The 21,534-nt window shown below is 44.7% G+C and overlaps 1 protein-coding gene across 2 annotated transcripts in view; it reads left to right on the top strand.

Moving 5' to 3' along the window:
- The window catches only part of EDC4 (enhancer of mRNA decapping 4), a 629,569-nt gene that overhangs the window by 589,075 nt on the left and 18,960 nt on the right, over positions 1-21,534 (top strand). The window lies entirely within an intron of this gene.

Genomic DNA, 21,534 nt, shown 5'->3' with positions numbered 1-21,534 from the left:
GTTCTGGGCGTTCTGTCCGCCCAGGGAACTTGGTCGGAGGAGGAGTCCTCCCTTCCGATCAACATTCTGGAATTGCGAGCGATAAAACTTTGCCTTCTGCATTGGTCGGAACGGCTTCAGGGCCGTCCGGTTCGGGTTCAGACGGACAATGCCACAGCAGTGGCCTACATCAACCATCAAGGGGGCACCAGGAGTGCCCGTGCTGCTCGGGAAGTAAAAAGCATTCTCTCTTGGGCCGAGACGCATGTCCCGGCGATAACGGCTGTACACATTCCGGGGGTGGAGAACTGGCAGGCGGACTATCTGAGTCGCCAGACCCTGGACCGGGGGGAATGGTCCCTTCACCCGGATGTCTTCCAGATGTTGTGCGCGAAGTGGGGTCTTCCAGATGTGGACCTGTTCGCGTCTCGTCTTAACAACAAGGTGGAAAGGTTCGTGGCAAGGACGCGCGATCCTCGGGCAGACGCCTCAGACGCGTTGGTGGTGCCCTGGCATCAGTATCGTCTGATGTATGCCTTTCCACCGATTCAGCTGCTGTCCAGGCTGCTTCGCAGGCTGGCCTCGGAACCGCACGTGGTGATTCTGGTGGCACCGGACTGGCCTCGCCGGTCTTGGTACGCAGACCTCGTGAATCTGGCAGTCGACGCTCCGTGGCGTCTGCCGCTTCGGGACGACCTTCTGTCTCAAGGGCCGATATTCCATCCTGCTTTACAGTCGCTGGCTTTAACGGCCTGGCTGTTGAAAGCCAGGTCCTGAAGGATAGGGGTCTCTCCCCTGAGGTCATTCCCACTTTGATCAAGGCTAGAAAAGCCTCTTCGGGTAAAATTTACTACCGTACTTGGAAAGCGTACTTTGCCTGGTGTGAGTCCAGGGGGTATTCTCCTCGCTCCTACTCTGTGTCGAGAGTGTTGGCTTTCCTCCAAACTGGAGTGGACCAGCGTTTGGCGCTGGCCACAATTAAGGGTCAGATTTCTGCGCTGGCCGTTCTTTTTCAGCGCCCAGTGGCGTCTAATTCATTGATTAGCACCTTTGTTCAGGGGGTGTGACATTTGGCCCCTCCTAGGAGGAAACCTTTTCCTCCATGGGACTTGAACTTGGTTCTGTCCGTGTTACAACAGGCTCCCTTTGAAAAGATCAGGGAGATCTCGTTGTCTCTGTTGTCCAAGAAGGTTGCTTTTTTGGTGGCGATCACTTCGGCTCGCAGGATGTCGGAGCTGGCGGCTTTGTCCTGCAGCTCTCCCTACTTGGTGATTCACTTGGATAAGGTGGTCTTGCGACCTAACCCATCTTTTCTTCCGAAACGGATCTCGGAGTTTCACCTGAATGAGGACATTGTCTTGCCTTCGCTTTGCGCGAAGCCTAAGCATCCGAAGGAGGTGGCTTTGCATGCTTTGGATGTTGTTCGGGCGATCAGGGTTTACCTGTCATCGACTAAGTCCTTTCGCAAGTCGGACTCCCTATTCGTCCTTCCAGAGGGACCTCGGAAGGGCATGGCGGCGTCGGCTGCTACCATCGCCAAATGGATCAGACAGACGATTGTGCAAGCCTATGCTTTGAGGGGGAAGGTTCCTCCTTTCCCTGTGAAGGCGCACTCTACCAGATCTCTGAGTACGTCTTGGGCCTATCGTCATCAGGCTTCTGTGGCCCAGGTGTGTAAGGCGGCGACTTGGTCGTCCGTTCACACCTTCTCAAAATTTTACAAAGTGGATGTTCAGGCATCGGCAGATGCTTCCTTTGGCCGTAAAGTTCTTAGTGCGGCAGTGCCTTAGGGTCCCTTGTTTGGGCCCTTGGCTGTTGGGGTGTTTTTTACCCCTGGGTTACTTGTTCTTCCTGGGTTGTTGCTCCTGTTGAGCATGTTTTTCCTGTTGCCAGGTTGGTTCTCTTACTTTGGTAAGGTTCCTTTCTCTGATGTGGGTACTGCGTTGCTTTATGCGCGGCTGCGTTTTTTCCCACCCCTCATGTCTACACTGTTTTGGGACGTCCCCATTAGTGAAGATTATGAAGTGGCAGTGACTGTCGGAGGACGTAAGAGAAAACTGAATTTTTGTAAAATCTTACCGTAAAATTCCTTTCTCTGAGTCCTCCGACAGTCGCCGCCCCCGCCCCTCTTTTGGGGTTTGTTTATGTACTCTACTGCTATGCTACTGAAACTGAGTTGAGAATGCTGGAAGCAGGGAGGTATTGACTGAGAGGACCACCCCCTAGGGGTGTGATATGCTAAAAGCTTTGATATTAATAAATCTTGTTGCCTAGCTACTCCTGCGGAGCAAAGGTCAATTACCCCATTAGTGAAGATTATGAAGTGGCGGCGACTGTCGGAGGACTTAGAGAAAGGAATTTTACGGTAAGATTTTACAAAAATTCCGTTTTACCCAAGCATACTTTCATCCCACATGGTATATAAAAAAAAAAAAGTTATAACCCCCCCCCCCCCTTCAAAAAATCCCCATCATGTCCGCGAGGCAGACGCTCACAGGTCACTAAAAGAGGGCAAGCAGTCTCTGTGTCTACAGTGAAAAGTGGTGGTTGCGGGCACGGTACATTCTCTGCAGGTGGGACATGCTTGTCCTTTTTTTCTGGTGCTGGCCGTGTTATTGAGTCACAACATCCAGAAGAGTTGGTGGAGTGGATAATTAAGCCATTCCCACCCTCCTCATTCTCTGTCACCCAGGCTCATACTAGTTTGCCTTCCACCGCTGCTGCCAAAGTGACCTATTCCACAGGCTCCTTGTCCACAGCTACTCCTTCCGTAGCCCCACCATCATGCACGCAGGAGTCACCTGAATTATTCGATCATAGTGTCAGTTACACGATGCTGCGCAGCAATTTAAATGCTCTGATGGTTCCCAGGTTGAGGAAGGGAATAAAGTGAGCCTAGAGAGAGGGGGTGACATTGAGGGACAAGAAACTAGCAGTCATGTTCCCCAATCTGCAGCATACTGCCAAGTTTGCTCCAGTGACGAGGAGGGAGGGGATGATGTCACTGACTGTACTTAGGTGCCTGAATAAATAGAAGAGGAGGCAGCAGAACAACTCCAACAAGGCAGGATGTCCCCCAGGGGCTGGCTTAAGGGCAGCCAACCTATGGCATAGAAGGGGTAAACCTATGTGCTACCAGTAGTTATAAGACGTAAAGAATTAAGAAAATAAATAAAGATGTAGTGGAACACCAAGGATAGGGCAGCTAATTCAGTAGTGTCACCACATACCACAAACATTTGTAAAATAGAGAGAATCAGCGCTCTAATCCTTAAAAATGGTGGACCACCCGATGATAAAAAGACTGAATGTATAAAACTCGAAGTATCAAAGGTTATAAAATAATTGATGATGGAGTGATGTAATCAGATCAATAAATATCCTTAGTGTAGTAAAAAATAGTAAAAACAGGTGTAATAAAATAAAATATAATAATGCTAGTATAATCAAATTGCAGTAAATCTCCAACGTTTGATAGAAGAAAATACAATAATCAATCAAATAATCATGAATAAGTAGAAAAAATACATGAAAATAATGTGTAAATCAATAAATAAATATAGTGGTGGGTGCAAAAGTGGTGATATAATATTAGACACCAATAGCTGGAGAATGTGGCAGTGATTCAGCTTCTTAAAATAATTACAAAATCCGAAAGTGAAGAATATAGTGAAAAAAATGTTGAGAAGATTAGTAATATAAATCCAGAAAATCTCAATAAATATATGCAGATATATTCATTAACCTAATATATACAAGTGCTGATAAAAACCGTGAATAAATTAAGTGCTAGAAAGTCCATAGAAAAAATTAAATGGCTAAAAAAGTTGATTGCGGTGAGTGAATAAAGTGCTCAATTGTCCATTTAAAAGATCAAGTGGCTTAAAAGATGAAGTAAAAATTCCAGTGACAGCCAGGTGCAGTGGTAGGTGAGCTAACAATCCAGCATTAAGTGTAATGGCCGCTCACCTCCATTCACACTCAAATGAGCGTTCAGGTACAATCTTTCACCTCTTGATCTTCTCCAATGGGTATAATACTTGTATATATCGACAATCTCCAAACCATATGTAGTACTTCAAGATATATATATATATATGGGTCTCAGCAATAGTATACTGTATACTCCTTTCCTTTTTGGGCGATATCCTCTTTGTCACCACGGTATGTCATTCACTCATTCCGTTTAAGATATAAGAGGGAAACTCTCATAGTGCAGCAATTCAGGGTAAAACTTTAATCAAAAATGCAGGTCACTTACAGTTAAATATAGAACGATGCGTAGAGCTAACACAGAGCCTCTGATGCGGTAAACTCTGATACTTCCGGTCTCGGCCGTAGACCGGAAGTGACGTCCGTACGGCTTCTCCCTCAAGCTCCAGTGATGAGGAGGGAGGGGATGATTAGGTCACTGACTGTACTTAGGTGCCTGAATAAATAGAAGAGGAGGCAGCGGAACAAATCCAACAAGGCAGGATGTCCCCCAGGGGCTGGCTTAAGGGCAGCCAACCTATGGCATCACACCACAGAGCTCCACAGGTGCAAAAGGCACTGCTAACTCCCCTCTGACTTCCAAAAGTTCATTGGTGTAGGCTTTTTTTTAACATGTGCAGCAGACCGCAGCGTTGCTGTTTGCAATCTCTATCTGAAGAGGGTCAAACGTGGCAACTTGGGCACCACATGCTTGACAAGACATAGGATGACCTGCCATTAGGTCTGTTGGCAAAAGCACCTGAAAGACCCATCTCATAATAAAATGCAGACTTCTCCTTGCTCCTCATCTAGGATCTCTACCCCTACTATACCTCAAGTCTTCTCAAAAACCTGCACTGGGAGGGATGATGGTATAGCAATGGGTGCCACAGGTACATGCACCCAATCTGCTAGCAGTACACCACCTGTTGATTTGACCAGCAGGCAAATTCCGCTACCCCGGTTGCTGAGCTGTAAAAAAAATACTGTCCCAGCCATCCACATGATCAGCATCTAAATACTAGCTTGGCCAAATTGCTAGCACTACAACTGCTGCCTTTTCATCTGGTAGACTCTGGCCCCTTTCGTGAATTTGCAGAAGGTGTTGTACCCCAATGGCAAGTTCCAAAAAGCCTTTTTTCATGTAGGGCCAGTCCAGCTCTGTACCATCATGTGGAAGGCAATGTTTTGACCTTGTTGGACAGATCGGTCAGCAGGAAGGTTCACGTTACTGGTCCAGCAGGCATGGTCAGGGACGTTGCATTTCCTTTGTAGTGCACTGGGTAACTCTGCTTGCAGCTGGGAAGGATGTAGGACAGGGTTCAGTGCTGGAGTTTGTTCCGCCACCATGCTTCCAAAAAGCTGGTGGTGATTCTGCCACACCTGCCTGCTCCACCCCTTCCTCTTCTTTATGGCCTCCTCTGCTGAATTGTCCTCGGAACCAGCAGTGTTCCCTAAGCATTCAAGGGGCTACGCAAGGAGTCAGGCTAAAAGATGTCATGCAGTGCTTCAGTTGGTCTGTCTAAGGGACAGGAGCCACATCGGGGCAGAGATTCTGTCGGCTCTGCAGGGGCAGGGTCAAAGGGTTGACACCACGGCAGCTTAAGCCAGGAATGGTTGTATGCATCAACCTTCTCTCCCCCCTCCGACAGGGATGCTTGACACATGTTCCAAGCTTAGCACATGTCCTGAATTTGGTGGTGCAGCGTTTCTTGAACAGGTACCCGGGCTTACAAGATCTTCTGAGGTAGGCCAGAGAAGTCTGTGGCCATTTTTCGGTGGTCATACAATGCCAGTGCTCAGCTGGCTGACATTCAATGATTATTTAACCTGCCCACCAACCACCTCATTTGTGACATGCCCACCAGGTGGTATTCAACATTGGCAATGCTGCAGCGGCTGCACAAAGAGCAGAGGGTCATCAATGAGTACCTGTGTGAGAATGGCACAAGGACAGGCTCAGGAGAGCTTGGCTTCTTTTCGCCACGCCAGTGGCTGCTGATAAAGAATGCATGCACTGTCCTGTCACCATTTGAGGAGGCCACAAGGATGGTGAAACGTGACGATGCATGCTTTAGTGACACTATCCCTCTAGTCTTCCTGCTGGAACACACATTTCGTGGAATCATGGACAGGGCATTGGAGGTAGAGGAGGACTTCCTTTCCTCACAAGGCCCCCTTTTTGCAGATACCATTCCTGTGGGACCACAAAACACACAGGAGGAAGAGGAGGAGTGTGGCAGCATGGATGTAGAGGATAACATACAGGAGTCTTCAAGGGGTGGTTTTCATTCCCCCAGAAACCCCAGGAGTTGTACGTGGCTGGGGAGAGGTTGCTCCTGACAATGTCCTCCTTAGTGACCTAGAGAACTCAGAATCTCATGCCTCCTCAAACTTACGCTTCATAGGCTCCCTGATGCTGTAAAGCCTGCAAAAGGACCAGAGGATTCCTGGTATCCCTTCTTGATCCACGTTACAAGAATGAAGTTGCAGAGCTCATCCTGCCTTTCTAGAGGGAGCAGAGGATGAAACATCTTGAGGACGCCTTGTGTAACACCTTTGCAGACACTTGGAGTTACCATTTCCTGGACAACGTGTTTATGAGGCTTTGTTTGGTCAAAGGAGGAGCGATGAAGAAGGTGGCCAGCGGACCGATGCCGTTACACAATTCTTTAGTCCTCAGCGCCCAGGGCTGTGCAGGTGCAGTATTATCTAGGGCAGGCATGTCCAACCTGCGGCCCGGAGTCGCAGGCAATGCGGCCCACTGGCCGCGGACAGTCTCCTGCCTTCACGATTTTTTTTGCTTCATGTGGTTTCTGCAGCGGCCAGCCGCTAACTAGATGACGGCGCTGATGCATTGTGGGAGTTGTAGTCCACGGCCGTGCTCAATCTCCCGGTGGGTGGAGACTTGAGAGCAGCGCAGCCAGACAGGAAACTACAACTCCGAGATCTTTGAGGCAGGCAGAGGCAGGGCGCGCTAGGGAGGACAGATGTGACTTCATTGAGGCTGTGGGGCTGAGCACTGGCAATTTTACTTAACCCCAGGACAGGAGCATACACCCCCCCCCCCCCAGGACTGGAGGAGGCCAGGCAGGGACTTGCTGAGCTGGCAGCTGCCATTTCTGAGGTGAGACCCTGACACCCCCATATTACCCCCATATCCCATCTATATAACCCCTGTTTATCCTGCCCCAGTGCCCACCCAGCAACCTCAAAATAGCCCACAGCCCACCCAGCAACCTCAAAATAGCCCTCAACACTGTGGGTCCTGCTGGCCACGGCCTGTGGGGTCCTGCTGGCCACGGCCTGTGGGGTCCTGCTGGCCACTGCCTGTGGGGTCCTGCTGGCCACGGCCTGCGGGTCCTGCTAGGAGCTGGTCATGGCCTGTGGCCCAGAGGTTATGGCCAACTCCCAGCAGAACCTACAGGCCAGTGGCCAGCAGGACCCACAAGCCATGGCCACCTCCCAGCAGAACCTACTGGCCAGCAGGACCCACAGTGATGGGCACTGGTGCGGCTGCTTTGATGGGCACTGGTGAGGCTGCATTGATGGGCACTTGTGAGGCTGCATTGATGGGCACCGGCTCTCTACTGCAGCCGCTGCTTCCTCCAGCAGTACCTGACGTCATGACCAGCAGTACCGGCATGACTAGTTTTACCCACCAGCAGTGCCGGCATTACCCACCAGCAGTAACCCGCCAGCATTACCCGACAGCACTGAATTGGTCATGGTGGTTAGAGTGTTTCTTTAATATTTCTCAGAAGAAGTAAACCTCTGTATACTAATTTCATTTGATTATCCTCTAGTTGTGTTAAATTAGTGCGAGGGGGCGGCGTGGCGGCGTTTTATTACTTATATACCTTAACTATAGTATACAGTGGGTACGGACAGTATTCAGACCCCCTTAAATTTTTCACTCTTTGTTATATTGCAGCCATTTGCTAAAATCATTTAAGTTCATTCTTCTTCCTCATGAATGTACACATAGCACCCCATACTGACAGAAAAACACAGAATTGTTGACATTGTTGCAGATTTATTAAAAAAGAAAAACTGAAATATCACATGGTCCTAAGTATTCAGACCCTTTGCTGTGACACTCATATATTTAACTCAGGTGCTTTCCATTTCTTCTGATCATCCTTGAAATGGGTTCTACACCTTCATTTGAGTCCAGCTGTGTTTGATTATACTGATTGGACTTGATTAGGAAAGCCACACACCTGTCTATATAAGACCTTCCAGATCACAATGCATGTCAGAGCAAATGAGAATCATGAGGTCAAAGGAACTGCCTGAAGAGCTCAGAGACAGAATTGTGGCAAGGCACAGATCTGGCCAAGGTTACAAAAAGATTTCTGCTGCACTTAAGGTTCCTAAGAGCACAGTGGCCTCCATAATCCTCAAATGGAAGACGTTTGGGACGACCAGAACCCTTCCTAGAGCTGGGCATCTGGCCAAACTGAGCTATCGGGGGAGAAGAGCCTTGGTGAGAGAGGTAAAGAAGAACCCAAAGATCACTGTGGCTGAGCTCCAGAGATGCAGTCAGGAGATGGGAGAAAGTTGTAGAAAGTCAACCATCACTGCAGCCCTCCACCAGTCGGGGCTTTATGGCAGAGTGGCCCGACGGAAGCCTCTCCTCAGTGTAAGACACATGAAAGCCCGCATGGAGTTTGCTAAAAAAAACACCTGAAGGACTCCAAGATGGTGAGAAATAAGATTCTCTGGTCTGATGAGACCAAAATAGAACTTTTTGGCCTTAATTCTAAGCGGTATGTGTGGAGAAAACCAGGCACTGCTCATCACCTGTCCAATACAGTCCCAACAGTGAAGCATGGTGGTGGCAGCATCATGCTGTGGGGGTGTTTTTCAGCTGCAGGGACAGGACGATTGGTTGCAATCGAGGGAAAGATGAATGCGGCCAAGTACAGGGATATCCTGGACAAAAACCTTCTCCAGAGTGCTCTGGACCTCAGGTTGGGCCGAAGGTTTAGCTTCCAACAAGACAATGACCCTAAGCACACAGCTAAAATAACGAAGGAGTGGCTTCACAACAACTCCGTGACTGTTCTTGAATGGCCCAGCCAGAGCCCTGACTTAAACCCAATTGAGCATCTCTGGAGAGACCTAAAAATGGCTGTCCACCAACGTTTACCATCCAACCTGACAGAACTGGAGAGGATCTGCAAGGAGGAATGGCAGAGGATCCCCAAATCCAGGTGTGAAAGACTTGTTGCATCTTTCCCAAAAAGACTCCTGGCTGTATTAGATCAAAAGGGGGCTTCTACTAAATACTGAGCAAAGGGTCTGAATACTTAGGACCATGTGATATTTCAGTTTTTCTTTTTTAATAAATCTGCAACAATGTCAACAATTCTGTGTTTTTCTGTCAGTATGGGGTGCTATGTGTACATTCATGAGGAAGAAGAATGAACTTAAATGATTTTAGCAAATGGCTGCAATATAACAAAGAGTGAAAAATTTAAGGGGGTCTGAATACTTTACGTACCCACTGTATATTTTATATGCGGCCCGAGATAATTTCTCTACAATCAATGTTGCCCAGAGAAGCCAAAAGGTTGGACACCCATGATCTAGGGGCAAGAGCAGACTTGGAGACCTTTCCAAATGAACATCCACTGGATTACTTGGTCTTGAGGAATGGACCTCTGGCCAGAACTTGCTCAATATGAAATGGAGCTTCTAGCCTGTCCTGCTTCCAACGTGCTTTCCGAACAGACATTCAGTGCTGCCTGGAGGTTTTGTGATGGATAAAAGAGTGCGTCTGTCCACAGACTCCGTTGACCGGCTGTCAATTACCAAAATGAATCAGTCCTGGATCAACAGCAGCTATCAAGCCCCTGATGCTGATGTAACTGATTGAATTTGCTAGGGATCTGGGATCCCTTGAAGACTATGCTGCCTATCCTATCTTGATTATGCTAGCTTCCAACAATGTTTTTGGTTTACGGCACCACCAGCACCCAAGGCCCAATTTTTCTGCACCTGTATCACAGGTGCATGTAACTTAAATTTTTGTTTCAAATTTTTAATAGCAGGGTCCGTTCCTGCGCCCAACAAGAATAACTGTGAGGTGTTACAGTATTCAGGCACTACCCTTAGGGTCTGGTATAGATTTGAAGGGGAACTCCACGCCAAAATTAAAAAAAAAATGGCATGGGGTCCCCCCCATAATCCATTCCAGACCCTTATCCAACCATGCAGCAGGAAAGGGGTAGGACGAGCCAGCGCCCCCACCTTAACCATACCAGGCTGCTTGCCCTCAACATGGGGAGGATGCTCTGGGGTGCCCCCCAAAGCACCTTGTCCCCATGTTGATGGGGACAAGCGCCTCTTCCAGACATCCCTGGGAGGTTCCAGCCCTGGTTTAACAAGGGGGGCCCTAGATTCCACTCTTCTCCCAAAAATGTAAATGGATATCGGGTACATCATACACCAAAAAAGTGTACAGAAAAATAAACACTCAAGACATTTTTTGACAAAGCCTTCTTTTTAAAAATAAACTGTCAAACCACGAATAGACAGTCTGCCAAAAGCATGCACGAAGAGCGGATTTTTTTTTGTTCTTTCTCGATACCCACTTACATAGGAGGAGGGCCCGGGATCTGGGGGCCCCCTTGTTAAAGGGGGCTTCCAGATTCTCATAAGCCCCCCACCCGCAGACCTCCACAGCCCAGTGTTGTTGGGAAGAGGCCCTTGTGCCCATCGACATGGGGACAAAGTGCTTTGGGGTCAACCTGGACACCCCCCATGTTATGGGGCATGTGGCCTGGTATGGTTCAGGAGGGGTGGGGCTGCCTCCCCCCCCCCCCCCCCCGCTTTCCTGACCTATTAGGCTGCGTACTCAGATAAGGGTCTAGTATGGAAGTGTAAATTTTGAAAGGCCTGGTATGGACTGGAGGGGGGGGGGGGGGGCTGTGCCATTTTTTTTTTTCTTCATTTTCTTTTATATCTGTATTCCTGCGAGCCAGCAATACATTACAGCCGCGAACACGTTTAAATACAATTTCTTCCTTTAGAAATGTCAGTATTGCTGCAGCTGCCTCCATACATCGTACAAATGCGCCACTTTACAGGCACATTAAGGGGACCCCCCAGGTACGATATTTAACCACTTGCCGACCGCCGCACGCCGATCTACGTCGGCGGTCAGCCCCTCACAGGCAAAGTGACGTAGGGCTACGTCACTAGCTTGTGAGGGTCTAGGGAGCGAGCGCGCGCCGCTGGAGGCGCGCTCCCGCGTGGTCACGGACCCCCCCGCGCGTGTGACCGGCGGACCCGATGTCCGCCGGCCACTCTGCGATCGGCGGGGGAGAGGGAGAAAGTCAGGCAGCTTGTGTAAACAAGCTGCCTGTCATTCTCCCCTCTGTATGAGAGCTGATCATATGGATCTACTATGTAGATCCGTTGATCACTCTGCATACAGCTGAAGCCACAGCCAATCACAGTTAGAATCACGCCCCTAGGGACACACACAGCCCCTCCCTCTCAAATAAAGTTAACCCCTTCACTACCAGTGTATTTTTACAGTAACAGTGCATTTATATAGCACTGATTACTGTAGAAATGTCACTGGTAACCCCAAAAGTGTCAAAAATGTCAGTCAAGGGTCCGATCTGTCCGCCGCAATGTCGCAGTACCGCAAAAAAATCGCAGATCGCCGCCATTACGCGTTAAAAAAAAACAACAAAAATGACAAAAATCTTTCCCTTAGTCAGTAAACGCAATAACTTTTGCGCAAACCAATCAAAATACGCTTTTTGCGATTTTTTTTTTTTTACCAAACATAGGTAGCATAAAACAAATTGGCCGAAAATGTTAAAAAATTTTGATTTTTACATTTTTTTGGGGGGGAATTTCATATAAAAAAAATGGAAAAATATTGCTATTTTTGCAAAATTGACGCTCTTTTTTTGTTTATAGCGCGTGATCAAAAAATCGCACAGGTGATCAAATACCGCCAAAAGAAAGCTCTGTTTGTGGGAAAAAAAGGACGCCAAATTCGTTTAGGTACAGCGTCGCACGACCGCGCAATTGTCCGTTAAAGTCACGCAGTGCCGAATCGCAAAATAACCCCTGGTCGTTTAGCAGCCAAATCCTCCGGGGCTTAAGTGGTTAAAGGAATTTTTCATTTTTATTGTTTCACTTTAAGCATCAATAAAACCACTGCTCCTGTAAAAATTGTTTAAAAAACTTTTTTTTTTGCATTTATGCATGTCTTCCAGGGCAGTACCCGGGTCCCCATACCTTTTTTATGGGAATAACTTGCTTATAAGCCTTTAAAATTAGGATTTTTCATGTTCGCGTCCCATAGACTTTAATAGGGTTTTTATGTTTGCTAGAACTTTTCCCCTGTTCGAGGTGGTCTGGTGCGAACGGCCCATCACTACTTATTATACACTTACCTATAGGTAAAAGCAAAATATGGAAGTTTACTTCCACTATAAAAGACAGAGCAGTCTGTTTGTCACGTCTGCCTTGCAGAAAGGAAGAAAAGCCACTTCTAGAAAGACCTATTATAGTACCTAGAATTCTTTCATTGCTGGTATGGACACAGGTACTCCAATCCCAGAGATTACCTCGAGCCTCACATTCTGGTCTTCCTGCAATCAGGACTTGACCACAACTTGACCTTAATCCTTCTATAAGTACAGGTCTCAGCCTTTTCCATTCTTTTTCAAAGACCTCTGGCTTTAACTGTCTCTTGTAAAAATCCTTCTTCTAGATGTAGCTCACATCAAATCCCCCCTTGTAGCATGCTGTGCTTCCTTGAGATCACTGCTTGATTCTCTCAGCTCTGCAGCAACCACCTTTGAACCCATTAGGGATATCCCCTTAGATGACCTTTCCTGCAAAGTGGCCTTTTTACTTGCTATTATGTCTGTCAGACAAGTCTCTGACTTGTCAGCGATCTCTTGTATGGAGACAATGACAAGATAGTCCTCCGCCCAAGACCTTTTTTTTCTTCCTAAAGTGGTTTGTTTCTCATCTCAATTAAGATATAGTCATACCATCCTTTTGCCCTGCTCCAAAGCACACAAAGGAAATTGCTTTTCCTTGCCTGGGCTTAGTCAGAGTTGTAAGAGTCTACCTCAAAGCCACAGCTTCTTTTAGAATGACAGACTCACAATTTGTCCTATTCATAGGACCTCGGAAGGGACATCCTGCTTCCAAGTCTACCAATGCTAAATAGAGAAGACAACTGATCGGCAAAGCTTAAATTCTCAGACAAATCTCCTCCTGCATTTTTACATGTCCACTCAGCCAAATCAGTGAGAGTTTCTGGGGCATTTGGCACCAGTTCTCTGTGGTCCATTTTTGTAAGGCTGGTTCTTAGTGCATACATTTTCAAAGTTCTTCCAGGCAGATGTCCAATCTTCTCCAGATGATGCTTTGGCTGCAAGGATCTTGCAGTGGCACTCTGTAGTTAGGTCTGTTGGTCTTTGTTATAAGGGTGGAGCGAGGTAATTTGGCGCTACCTATTAAAAAGTGGGAACTGATGTAAAAGGTATATAAAATATTGAATATTGAAAAAGAAGGGATAGAGATATATATGGAAGGGATGGTAAAAAATGTTTGAATAAAGTGATGGTGCTTGTCAAAACAATTAATCAAAACCATATAAAATCGTGATGAAAAATAATCTGCACGTTGACATATAACTTAATAGATGGTAAATATAAAGTGATATGTGCAATTAAATAAAGGTGACAATGCTAAAGTGCTGCTGTGTAAAAGTCCAGTAAATTACCAAGGTTATAAAACAAATTAAAAATCAAATAAGTCCAAACATAGTCCATAAAGTGCTTATGAAGACCTCGTATAGTGAAGTACCATTTCAATCATTTTTTAAAGTAATAAGAAAGACTGTACTCACATTTAAAACAAGGTATTAAAAGCGAACGAGGCAGTAGGGGCCGCGAGTCCCTTGTTGGCGGCTACTTCCGGGACGCTACTGTAACCAGCGACCGGATCTGCGTTCCAGTGGGACGGAAATGACGTAACCACGCACAACGCGTTTCGTCACAGTTGACATCATCAGGTGCGCACCTGATGACGTCAGCTGTGACGAAACGCGTCGTGCGTGGTTACGTCATTTCTGCCCCACTGGAACGCAGATCCGGTCGCTGGTTACAGTAGCATCCCGGAAGTAGCCGCCAACAAGGGACTCGCGGCCCCTACTGCCTCGTTCGCTTTTAATACCTTGTTTTAAATGTGAGTACAGTCTTTCTTATTACTTTAAAAAATGATTGAAATGGTACTTCACTATACGAGGTCTTCCTTTCCATATGGTACCTGGGATTATCTCCCCCCATTCTGGAACACGGATTATCATGGTGACCCTGCCCATTGAGGATATTTGACCGTATCCAGGGATATCTCCACTCCAGGAGCCCGTTACCGAGATCCCTAGGAAAAAGGCTAAATACCCAAGGCTTATTACCCCTGCAGGGGTGCATACCTCCTCTGGTGAGTGCGGGATACATTGGAGGGGTGCATGGTTTTTTCCCACCACACACTTATCACCGGATCACTGTTTGAAAATTATCTCACCATTGGCTGTAATGAAGCACAGATTTGTTTCTTCATAAGCACTTTATGGACTATGTTTGGACTTATTTGATTTTTAATTTGTTTTATAACCTTGGTGATTTACTGGACTTTTACACAGCAGCACTTTAGCATTGTCACCTTTATTTAATTGCACATATATTTACCATCTATTAAGTTATATGTCAACGTGCAGATTATTTTTCATCACGATTTTATATGGTTTTGATTTATTGTTTTGACAAGCACCATCACTTTATTCAAACATTTTTACCATCCCTTCCATATATTTCTATCCCTTCTTTTTCAATATTTTATATACCTTTTACATCAGTTCCCACTTTTTAATAGGCAGCGCCAAATTACCTCACTTCACCCTTATATTGTTTGATATAGCCATCTGGACTATATTTTGGGGTAGGCTGCAGCCTTATCCATATCCATCAGCGTGGAAACTTACCCTTTTTCATTTTCTGTTGGTCTTTGTTATTGGGCCAGTTGGCAAAATCTTGCTTGCCTAATCATTGCCAACCCTTCTCATTCATTGCTTGGGGTCACCCCAGAGTCTTTGAATACTCAGCCAGTGTCCTGTAGTCCATGGCTAAGATAACAAGAATATCGACTTCTATTCCTTGGTTACTCTGCCTTGTTTGCTACAAAACTGAGCACTCACTGAGTGGGTTAACGTTATAGTTCATGCACCCAGGTACAGGCCTATATCCCAGGGTCTATGAATTATCAGCCTGTGTCCTTTACTGTACTCCAAGATATACAATTTAACAGGCAAGTCAAAATTCCTGTTTTGTTCAATTCTAGAAAGGGTAGAGTGTGATTGGAGCACCCTTTAGATTTTTGCTGCCTGCACCACCATTGGGGAGAATAACCCTCTTCTACTTTTCCTTTTTACCTAATCACCAAAAGAGTGAAAGTGAGAGAGAATTCCAAATAGGAACTCTGGTTTAACCAGGAGTTCCCTCACTTTGGAGGGTTTTACTTTTCACTTTTGGCTATGGGAGAAGACGTGAAAAGAAATCTCCCTAATGGGACAAAGATGGCAAGAAATAATAATATGAGTTATTTATTTATTTTATTTATTTCAGGTTCTTATATAGCGCTGTCAATTTACGTAGCGCTTTACATATACATTGCACATTCACATCAGTCCCTGCCCTCAAGGAGCTTACAATCTAAGGTCCCTAACTCACATTCATACATACATAGTAGGGCCAATTTTTATACAGGATCCAATTAACCTACCAGCATGTCTTTGGAGTGTGGGACGAAACCGGAGTACCCGGAGGAAACCCACGCAGGCACAGGGAGAACATGCAAACTCCAGGCAGGTAGTGTCGTGGTTGGGATTCGAACCAGCGACCCTCTTGCTGCTAGGTGAAAGTGCTAACCACTACACCACTGTGCCAGTCTTCCCCTTCTTTCCAAAATGAAGAAAAAAGTTTAAAATAATACTTTAAATACTTTAAAATAAGTTCCTATTCTACGCTTCTTTTTTTTTTTTCTTTGCTCCAGAGCGGGCAAGAACATGGATAGGGTGTGACTCCTGTTTCCATTACTGCCTTCTGACAGTGAGACGGAAAGAGACTTGTATTGCATTCCTAAATCAGTCTGAGCTTTATTTTATGTAATACTTAAATAATTACTGAAAAAACTTAATTGTAGCATATGTTTATGGTGTATAGGGCAGTATTTAAACAACAATATGTACAATGTTGTCCTTATAATGATAAAGATTTTCCTGCAGCAGCTACATAGACTATTTTTCTCATGCTCTTTTTCATAATGTACAGATAACAAGGATATATTAAAGATGCTATAGGAAGATATATATATATATATATATATATACACACACATTGTGTGCATATACACAGCAGGTAAAATAAGTATCGAGCACAATATTTCTAAAGGTGCTATTGACATGAAATTTTCACATGTCACTAACAACCCATGCAATCCATACGTCTAAACTAACCAAAACAAATATGCTCAGAAATTAAGTTATGTGTAATAAAATGGATTGACACAGGGAAAATGTATTCAACACATGAAGAAAGGAAGGTGCAAAAAGGCATGGAAAGCCAAGACACCAGCTGAAATCTTATCTATAATTTTAAAGCAATCCTGCCCCTTGTCAGTGCAAATTAATATCAGCTGGTTCAGTCTCAACTCATGGCCTATAAAAAGATGTCTCATTACCAAGGTGCCAAACAAGAAACATCTCATGATGGGTAAAAGCAAAGGGCTCTCTCAAGACCTTTGCAACCTTATTGTTGCAAAGCATACTGATGGCATTGGTTACTGAAGGATTTTTAAACTTCTGAATATTCCTGTAAGCACTGTTAGAACCAGAATTTGAAAGTGGAAAGAACATCATTTACACCATAAACCAGCCACGATCAGGTGCTCCGTGCAAGATTTCTTACAGAGCAGTGCAAATAATTTCAAGAGTGAGAAAAATAATCCGAAAAATTGTCAAAGAGCCAAGGACCACTTCTGGAGAGCTTCAGAAAGACCTGGAATTAGCAGGTACAACTGATTCAAAGAAAAAAAAAATGTACTCAACCCCCATGCCCTGTATGCACCCTGCTCATGCAAATGCCATTGCTGGAAAAAAAGCACGTTGAAGCTTGTTTAAAGTTTTCTGCACAATATTTAGACAAGCCTTTGAAATACTAGAAGAATATAGTCTGGTTAGATGAGACCTAAAACTCTTTGTATGCCATAATACACACCATGTTTGGAGGTCAAATGGCATTGCAAATCCCCCCAAAAACACCATACCAACCTTGAAGTTTGGAGGTGGCATATGGTACTGGTAAACTTCATATAATTGAAGGAAGGATGAATGGAAAAATGTACCAAGGCATTCTTGATAAAATCTGCTGCAATCTACCAGAATGATGAAAATGAAACGAAGGTGGACATTTCAGCAAGACAATAATCCCAAACACAAAGCCAAATAAACTCTCAATTGGTTTTTAAAGAAAGAAAATAAAGCTGCTAGAATGGCACAGCCAATCGCCTAACTTGTATCCAATAGAAAATCTATGGAAAGAACTAAAGCTCAGAGTTCATAGAAGAGGCCCACAGAACCTTCAGGATTTGAAGACTGTGTTGAAGAAGGGCCAGAATCACACCTGAACAATGCATGTGACTAGTTTCTCCATACAGGAGGTGTGTGAAGCTGTCATTACCTACAGTGGGGATCGAAAGTTTTGGCACCCCAGGTAAAAATTTGTATTAATGTGCATAAAGAAGCCAAGGAAAGATGGAAAAATATCCAAAAGGCATCAAATTACAGATTAGACATTCTTATAATATGTCAACAAAAGTTAGATTTTATTTCCATCCTTTACACTTTCAAAATAACAGAAAACAAAAAAAAAATGGTGTCTGCAAAAGTTTGGGCACCCTGCAGAGTTAATATCTTGTACTTCCCCCTTTGGCAAGTATCACAGCTTGTAAATGCTTTTTGTAGTCAGCCAAGAGTCTTTCAATTCTTGTTCGAGGTATCTTTGCCCATTCTTCCTTACAAAAGTCTTTCAGTTCTTTGAGATTTCTGGGCTGTCTGTCATGCACTGCTCTTTTAAGGTCTATCCATAGATTTTCAATTATGTTGAAATCAGGAGATTGTGAAGGCCATGGCAAAACCTTCAGTTTATGCCTCTTGATGTAATCCCCCATGGATTTTGAGGTGTGTTTTAGGATCATTATCCATTTGTAGAAGCCATCCTCTCTTTAACTTCAGCTTTTTCACAGATGGCATCAAGTTACCATCCAAAATTCGCTGAAATTTTATTGAATCCATTTTTCCTTCTACTCGTGAGATGTTCCCTGTGCCACTGGCTGCAATACAGCCCCAAAGCATGATTGATCCACCCCTGTGCTTAACAGTTGGACAGAGGTTCTTTTCATTAAATTCTGTGCCCCTTCTTCTCCAAACGTACCTTTGCTCATTCCGGCCAAAAAGTTCAGTTTTAACCTCATCGGTCCACAGAACTTGTTTCCAAAATGCATCAGGCTTGTCTATATGTTCATTTGCAAAGTTCAAACGCTGATTTTTGTGGTGAGGACGTAGAAGAGGTTTTCTTCTGATGACTCTTCCATGAAGACCATATTTGTAGAAGTATCTCTTTATAGTGGAATTGTGTACCACAACTCCTGTGTCTGCCAGATCTTTCTGGAGGGATCGTGCAGTCAAACGTGGGTTTTGAATTGTTTTTCTCACAATCTTGCGAGCTGTTCTGTCTGATATTTTTCTTGGTCTTCCAGATCTTGCTTTAACTTCCACTGTTCCTGATGACTGCCATTTCTTAATTACATTCCGAACAGAGGATATTGACATCTGAAAACACTTTGCTATCTTCTTATAGCCTTCTCCAGCATTGTGAGCGTCAACTATTTTCAGTTTCAGTTTTCTAGACAACTGCTTAGAAGATCCCATGGTGCTGATGGTTGGGGCAAGGTCAGATGAGTCTGGGCATTTAAAACCTTTGAGATTGACATCACCTGGTCTTCCCAGACGATGATTGAGAACAATCCATGACACTGGCAGGTCTCATCCTTGCAAAGGGGGCAGTGAATGCTATAAATTCTGCAGGGTGCCCAAACTTTTGCTATTTTTTTGTTTTTTGTAATTTTGAAAGTGTCAATGATGGAAATAAAATCGAACTTTTGTTGACATATTATTAGAATGTCTAATCTGTAATTTGATGCCTTTTGGAGATTTTTCAATCTGTCCTTGGCTTCTTTATGCACATTAATACAAATTTTTACCTGGGGTGCCCAAACTTTCAATCCCCACTGTACCACAGATTTTGTACGAAGTATTAAATACTTTTCAGTTAATAAAAAACAGTAGCTGGCGCAAAGACGGTGTGATCATGAGAGACACAGACCCTTATGGGGAATTACTAAGTCCATAGAGAAGTCCATTAAATTGGTAAATGGCAGCAGCTATCCTCAGAGTATAGCCAGCTCTGTGGGATAAGAACAAGGAAAGAGAACAGGAAGCACCACTTTAAGTGTAGCAATTTAAAAACATTTTTATTCACAACAGTTAAAAGCATTCACAACATAGTGAAGTAAATACGCTCATCACATATGTAGGGAAGCTGCTCATGTCTGTCTTGCAGACACCACATTGTGCCAGGGAACCGCTGGAGAAGGGGGAGCTGTGTGGAGCGTTCTATGGCCACTAGAAAGTCAAAGCAAACCAGCAGGGGTTGAGGTCAGGACTCTGTCAGGCCAATCAAGTTCCTCCCCTCAAACTCGCTCATCCAGGTCTATTTGGACCTTGCTTTGTGCACTGGTGCGCAGTCATGTTGGAACAGGAATGGGCCATCCCCAAACTAATCCCACAAATTTGGAAGCATGAAATTGTCCAATATACAGTGCCTTGCGAAAGTTTTCGGCCCCCTTGAACTTTTAGACCTTTTGCCACATTTCAGGCTTCAAACATAGATATAAAACTGTAATTTTTTTTGAAGAATCAACAAGTGGGACACAATCATGAAATGGAATGAAATTTATTGGATATTTCAAACTTTTTTAACAAATAAAAAACTGAAAAATTGGGCGTGCAAAATTATTCAGTCCCCTTAAGTTAATACTTTGTACCGCCACCTTTTGCTGCGATTACAGCTGTAAGTCGCTTGGGGTATGTCTCTTTCAGTTTTGCACATCCAGAGACTGAAATTTTTGCCCATTCCTCCTTGCAAAACAGCTCGAGCTCAGTGAGGTTGGATAGAGAGCGTTTGTGAACAGCAGTTTTCAGTTCTTTCCACAGATTCTCGATTGGATTCAGGTCTGGACTTTGACTTGGCCATTCTAACACCTGGATATGTTTATTTGTGAAACATTCCATTGTAGATTTTGCTTTATGTTTTGGATCATTGTCTTGTTGGAAGACAAATCTCCGTCCCAGTCTCAGGTCTTTTGCAGACTCCATCAGGTTTTCTTCCAGAATGGTCCTGTATTTGGCTCCATCCATCTTCCCATCAATTTTAACCATCTTCCCTGTCCCTGCTGAAGAAAAGCAGGCCCAAACCATGATGCTGCCACCACCATGTTTGACAGTGGGGATGGTGTGTTCAGGGTGATGAGCTGTGTTGCTTTTACGCCAAACATAACGTTTTGCATTGTTGCCAAAAAGTTCAATTTTGGTTTCATCGGACCAGAGCACCTTCTTCCACATGTTTGGTGTGTCTCCCAGGTGGCTTGTGGCAAGCTTTAAAGGACACTTTTTATGGATATCTTTAAGAAATGGCTTTCTTCTTGCCACTCTTCCATAAAGGCCAGATTTGTGCAGTATACGACTGATTGTTGTCCTATGGACAGAGTCTCCCACCTCAGCTGTAGATCTCTTCAGTTCATCCAGAGTGATCATGGGCCTCTTGGCTGCATCTCTGATCAGTCTTCTCCTTGTATGAGCTGAAAGTTTAGAGGGACGGCCGGGTCTTCATAGATTTGCAGTGGTCTGATACTCCCATTTCAATATCGCTTGCACAGTGCTCCTTGGGATGTTTAAAGCTTGGGAAATCTTTTTGTATCCAAATCCGGCTTTAAACTTCTCCAACAGTATTTCGGACCTGCCTGGTGTGTTCCTTGTTCTTCATGAGGCTCTCTGTTCTTTAAACGGACCTCTGAGACTATCACAGTGCATGTGCATTTATACGGAGACTGGATTACACACAGGTGGATTCTATTTATCATCATTAGTCATTTAGGTCAACATTGGATCATTCAGAGATCCTCACTGAACTTCTGGAGAGTTTGCTGCACTGAAAGTAAATGGGGCTGAATAATTTTGCACGCCCAATTTTTCAGTTTATTTGTTAAAAAAGTTTGAAATATCCAATAAACTTCGTTCCACTTCAAGATTGTGTCCCACTTGTTGTTGATTCTTCAAAAAAAATTACAATTTTATATCTTTATGTTTGAAGCCTGAAATGTGGCAAAAGGTCAAAAAGTTCAAGGGGGCCGAATACTTTC

This window comes from Pelophylax lessonae (assembly GCF_965119305.1).
Source record: "Pelophylax lessonae genome assembly, chromosome: 10".
Taxonomy (NCBI): Eukaryota; Metazoa; Chordata; class Amphibia; order Anura; family Ranidae; genus Pelophylax; species Pelophylax lessonae.
Note: the sequence above shows the minus strand (reverse complement) of the source record. Positions and strands in the feature narration are given on the sequence as shown.